Genomic DNA, 6,987 nt, shown 5'->3' with positions numbered 1-6,987 from the left:
GTTAAGAAAATGTTATGTAGCACCGAAGTATTGGCACACTATGACATGAATTTAGAAACAATTCTCACATGCGACGCGAGCGAACACGGCATTGGTGCCATTCTAGCACTGCGTGAATCGGGAGGACGGGAACGAGTCGTTGCGTATGCGTCACGAGTCCTCACATGCGCGGAAAAACATTACAGTCAAATACATAAAGAGGCGTTAGCTATTATATTTGCGGTGGATAAGTTTCATCAATATCTATACGGTCGTAAATTTACCCTACAGACCGATCACAAGCCGTTAGTGAGCATATTTGGACCTAACATGGGTATCCCGAGTACAGCTGCGAGTCGTTTACAGAGGTGGGCAATTAAATTGTCAGCGTATGATTTTAAAATAGAATTTGTGAATACGAGTAGGAATGTAGCTGATGTACTCTCACGTTTGATTAGATCGCATAAGGAGAACACAGTAAATACTGAAGAATTACCAGAACAGACATACCTTCATTTTGCAACCGTAGCTCTTCTGTTAGATTATAGACTTTTAAAAAAAGAGACTTCCTCCAATCCGATTTTGAGTCGTGTTTTGAGTTTTATTCAAGACGGGTGGCCACACGAAGTAGACATAAGAGAATTAAAACCGTTTTTTAATCGTAAAGAAGAATTATATACCGAGTTAGGGTGTATTTTATGGGGACATAGAATAGTAATACCTTCTAACTGCAGGGACAGAGTTCTGAGGGAATTACACGAACCCCACATGGGAATAGTGAAAACTGAAGCGTTAGCTAGGAGTTATGTTTGGTGGCCGGGAGTGGATGAACAGGTGGAGGCAGTGTGCCGTGCTTGCGAAGTATGCGCCACCGCGGCGGAGGCACCGCGCCAACAGGCACCACACTCCTGGCCTTACCCTAACCGACCCTGGTCAAGATTACACTTAGATTTTTTAGGTCCTATAGCGGGTTTAAATTATTTAATCATTGTTGATTCTTGTTCTAAGTGGATCGAAGCTATAAATATGACACGGACAACTTCGCATGCCGTGATAGCCGTATTAAGAAACATATGGGCGAGATTCGGTCTTCCCCGTCAAGTAGTCAGCGATAACGCTACCGTATTCTCGAGTGATGAATTTCGAACATTCCTACGTAGTAATGGTATTGAACAATTATTCTCCGCACCTTATCATCCAGCTTCTAACGGAGCTGCAGAAAATGCCGTAAAAATTTGCAAACGTGTTATTAAAAAAGCTCTGTTACAGAAATTAAATCCTGATACAGCTTTGTGTAGATTCTTGTTATCTTATCGGAATACAGAGCACTATACAACGGGTGAGAGTCCTGCAAAGATTTTACTAGGTAGGAAATTAAGAATGAGATTAGACGTGTTAAAACCGGATCGGGAAGCGCGTGTTCAGACTCAACAGGCTCGAATTGAGAACGCATTAGGCGGAGCGCACCGACAGATGGCACCAGATGATGCAGTATGGTACAGAAATTATAGGGGTCCTAACAAATGGGTGGCAGGACGGGTAGAGAGCAAATTAGGTAGTTCGGATTACACAATTAGATCGGAATTTGGAACCGACGTACATAGGCATGTTGATCAATTGAAGCGCAGATATGAGCTGCCGGTAGCAAGGCAATCACGGGTAAGTAGCTTTGGGGGGTGCTGTGACTAGAGAGGTGGTGTCGGAAGGCGGCACGGCCGACAGTCAAGTGGTGCACGAACAAAATGAGGTTCAGTCGTCGGACTCGCCCGGTTCGGATGATAAGAACCAATCGGTGGAATTACCAACACCGAGCCCCGATGCATCATGTAATAAAAATAGTAGCGATATTCCTCAATGTTCACGGGAATCACCTAAGGCCATTAGAAACCGTAAACCTCCCCAACGTTACGGCTTTGAATTGATTAATATCTCTAATTAATTTAAGTATTTATTAAGTATTAATTAAGTATTAGTTGTAATTTAAGTAAGTATTAATTTAAGTATTCATTGTTATATGTCTTTAATTTAGGGTGAAGGTGATGTGTTGGCATAACTAGGTAAACGCAATTGTGCATAGCCAGTCTTGCAATAAACGTTAATTGGGAAGCACGTCTTTGATTTACTAACTACTATTCAATTTTTTCCCGCCCCCGCATTGCCTCCCTCAAATAATAAAATCAATTATACCCTCAAATAATAAAATAATAATGGCGGGACAAAAATGACCCAGCGGCAGCTCTAGGTAATCTCATTTTTTTTCAAAAAGTATGACTGCTATAAAATTATTTATATTTTTAATTAAATAAAGGTGTAAAAATGGTAATAGTAAAAAAATTTCATCTTCATAAATTAACAAATAAAAAAGTTATATACAATCAACCTTGCGTTTGGGTCAAAAATGGGACGGCGGCGCTTCTAGTGTTAATGATAATAATACTATTTATAACTATAACTAAAATACGATTACTAGTACGTTTAATTAATTAATCATAATAGAACAATCTCAGTAATCTAAATAAAAAATGTAAGTTATTCCAACTCAAGCAAAGGTTAAGTTAAAAATAATATATTTCTTAAATTAATGACATAAGAGAAAACAATAAAGAAATGTTCACTGGTGAAAGTTATTAGGCTCTAGCCAACAGCCTACTTCCATAAACAGACTATTCATAAAGTAGTTCCTGGGATTACTGAGATTGTACTACATGTGCTATAAATAATTGTTAATATATTTTTTACATCTTATCTTGGTTATATCTTCAGAGGCGCCTCTCGTACAACGCCGCATATCTTTAATATAAATAATAAACAAACATTATTATTTATGAAAAACTGATTAATTATCAGTATCACGCTGTATCCCGCACACAGCAGGTAGGCAAAAGGAACCTAGTGTTAAGACACTCCCTTCCCTACTTTCTGCCAAATTGTACAGATATTGCGAGTTAGTGCTTTGCCTCGATACCAGGGCGAAGAAGTGGTTGGTGGTTTTTTCAGGAAATCAAATTTAAATTTCAACTCTATATTTCCAAGCATTTCTGAGATAAAGACTCTTGACAAAAAGACAGACAGACAACAAAGTGATCTTTATAAGATCACTTTGTTCCTTTTTTCCTTTAAATATACGAAACCTTAAAAAACAACATTTACACGAACATATCTGTTCAAAGCTGAAGTCCAGGCCAGAAAATATTTTCCAGATACTCTACTAATAGCACAGTAGCTAAGGGAGGGCAACTTCATTTATCATGCACCATTTTATTTTCAATACATAACTATCAAACCGATAAATATAATACCGTATTTAATGAAACATCCACATAATATAATAAGAGAAAGTAATTATGAATAAGCTTACCAGATGTTCGCGGCGGTCCCTTCTCCCCTCGCCCGCTCCCGTCCTCGTCGCTCTCTGTAATTAGGAACCAGGAAAAAATACAATCTGTAATCTCAAATTGTATTTTTTCCTGTAATAACGTTAAATAAGCATTTATTACTTTTCGGTTGAGGGGGTGGACAGCCTCAATCCAATGTTTTTATCAAAAAATTTTAGGTAATTAAATATATATATATATATGCACAATGCATACATGAACTTACAAAATATGAATACATGGAACTCAACTTTTTGTTAAGCTGAGTTCCCAGGTTCTCTTGCCACCCTGTTGAGTGTGGGAACACTCAACACACACTGAAAGTAAAAAGACATTTTATATACCTTTCACAGTTCCTTTTGTTCCTTCGCACATCAGAATCACTGTGAAGAACTATTTTTGTCAACTTTTTTGAAGATTTTTGATAGTTTCGACATTTGACATAGACATATTAGATGCAGGAAGCAGCCGGTACGATGAGTCGCGAGCAGCGCCGGACAATAGCATTTGTATGCTTCAATACACTCTCCGTCACCGCCAACTGCAAAACGTATGTGTTTAATTTTTAATTTTAATTTATAACCATGATTACACAGTTCTAGCACCACTTTCTGTTCCAATGTAAGATATTTCACATTAAGTGGCAAATCTTGTCCCCGCTCCCTCCAGGTTACCCGAGCAAGAAAATTTAAACAATCCATCACCAGAAGTAGGAATCAAACCCATGACCATCACATATCAGACTGTACTACTACACCACTTGATTAGAATGCAGCTAATAATATAGAAATTAGTCATTAGTTTTTATAGGCATTCTTTGCTTACATTATTAGTAGGAAGTATAAAGGTAATAGGGTCCCGTTGTACTCCTTCTAAGTCAAATAATTTTATTTACAATGTAAATTAACCAATGTTGATTAATTTACCACTCTTTCAATAGTTGCTGTCTAAGAACTGAGAAGAAACAGCACAGGAAATTCAAAGGGAAGTCAAGTTATAAATAATAATGGAGTGAGCATTTAATTTCAAAGTAATTCTATCATTTATGAAATAATTCGTTTAGAAATAACACTAAATACACGTCGTCAGCTTGGATGGCTTCCTATCAGACATCGCCGTAACTTCCGGATGCTTACTCTCCTCTATTCAATCCTTTATAATCCTCTCTATCCTGCTTATTTAAAAAATCGTTTCTGCTTCCGCGGCTCCGATTCTAGCCTACGCCTTGAACTTAGGTCCAGGAGCGATAATATTCTTAAATTTCCAACTTGCCGTACCCAATTCTATTCCAATTCCTTCACTGTAAAATCTGCTATTCTCTGGAATGAACTTCCTTCCGAAATACGTCATTCTAAATCGCTTAATATTTTTAAGAATCGGTTAAAAAAGTATCTTTTCAAAATATAACTAGTTTATCTTTAGTCGTTATATATATATATATATATAACGACTAAAGATATATATATATATATATACATATAATATATATATTAAAAAAATACTGTATTTTTTTTGCACTATAACATTATTCACATTTCTTTATTTTTAGTCCTTTATTTTACAAGGGTTGCCTGGAAGAGATTGCTTGAAGCAATAAGGCCGCCTTTGCAATACATTTTATAAAAATATATTGTTTCTTTTTATGTTATATGTATTTTTGTGTGCAATAAAGTTTTTTTCTATTCTATTCTTTCTAAATACATATACATCTTTTTCCAACTCTTAAATTGTGATATAGAACATTCTCTTCACTCAAATCACTCACTTCAAATTCAAAATATTCTTTATTCAAATAAACTATAAAAGCACTTTTGAATCGTTGAATGTACATGTCAACTAAAAGCTACCAACGGTTTGAAGGTAGTTCTGCTGAGAAGAGCCGGCAAGAAACTCAACAGTTACAACAGGTAAAAGCATACATATTGTCCCATACAAGAATTATGGACTTTATGCAATCCAATTACAAGTGTGATAAGTTTAAGCCTATTTCTAGTACCGATTAATATTATGTACACCACCCATTTTGATAAAATTATTAATATTTCTTAACATACATAACATTTTCAAATTGGTAAATTTTAGGGCTTAAGTTATATGGAGATAGCATGAATCCCTTGCTTTTGCAAGACAAAATGCAATTGATGTAATAATATATAATTAATACCATAAATAGGTCAAAGTAGCCAAAAGAAGAAAGGCAAGCTGTTTCCACAGCAGCAGCAGTGATAGACAACAATATCAAATATCTTTTAATGGAAAAACGTCACTATACTTAACAATGAGTTAAAAGTTATGTTTTGGTTTTCTCCATACCTACACGAGGTCTTCATGTATGTATTTCTATCTTTGAGTCCACTTGAGACATGTAGTGTTGGGCTATAAGACCACAACATCCCACAAAAAGTGAGAAGCTCATATACAAACCAGTAATTGTTTCCAATTGACCAAGCGGACAAAATAAAAACTACTATTAAATTTATTTACTCTCACTAGTTTTCAATATTCTAGTTCGACATTAATGTAGCTGAATGACAATCATTTTAAAGTCAGCAATATAAAGATGGGATGTAATATTGTTTATATAATTTTATAAACTATATATATAATAACACAGTGAAAATATTTTGTCTGTACATTTAATATTTTTGACTGAAATGGATAGAGGAACACTTAAAGAGCAAAAATATTTTTTTTAATTTCTTGTCTGTCTGTCTGTATGTATTACGGTAATGCGATAACTAACTCAACATTAAAGTTTGTTTCATCTAAATCTGTTCATTAAAAAAAGTTATCGGCATTTGAATGAACTCCAAGGCATGAGTTTGTCTGCAAATATAAAGCAATCCATATCCATACTTATATTTATAATAAATCTGTATTTTAAACCATCTTTTAAAGCAAGGAGGAGGAGGAAATATTTTGAATTGAAAATATTTCCTAGGTTCCTTAGGTTCATTAAATTATTTGGAATTTGATTTTGATATTGGATTATTTGATTCAATCAATAACATTACATTTAAGGCTGTTTCTGAACGAGTTACTTAAATTAGTCATTGACATCAACACATATGGCTGTCAGTCGATTCTGTTTTTCAAAGCTTTTATTTAACTTGCAATGTAATTTAAACGAATAATCAATCATCTAGTAGATTAATGTTATTTCTTGTTTTAGTAAAAGTAAGCCAAAAGATTTTCCAAAGTAACTATGGAATTTATACCACCATTATAAACCAAATAGAATTGCAAATTAAATAAGAATAGTTGAGAAACTATTCTAAAAATTCAATGAACTTGAGGAATAATCAAGTGACAAATTTCCCCATAGGGTTACATGTCTCCTTTAACGGGGTAATGCTGAGCGCCTGCTATAGATACCGGTCAGGTCATTAATGCAACTATAATTGAGTTTAGAAAACAATTGATGCTCGCTTCGCTCAACATGTGAACACTACCGCAGCGAGTCAACATTGAGGTCCGATTCGCGCCCCCTAGTTAATGTTATTATAACAGCTTAAAATTACCCTTTATACCCAAATAAAACTGTCACACTGTGCCCCTGCGCCAGATTGGCCTCAATCATTAATTTCTTATTTCTTAAAATATCATAAATAATAAAATACTCACTTTAGAAACT

The sequence above is a fragment of the Heliconius melpomene genome, unplaced genomic scaffold (assembly GCF_056956725.1).
Source record: "Heliconius melpomene rosina isolate 202511_hmr_F unplaced genomic scaffold, ASM5695672v1 ptg000032l, whole genome shotgun sequence".
In the NCBI taxonomy this organism is placed as follows: domain Eukaryota; kingdom Metazoa; phylum Arthropoda; class Insecta; order Lepidoptera; family Nymphalidae; genus Heliconius; species Heliconius melpomene.
This window is presented reverse-complemented; position numbering follows the sequence as displayed.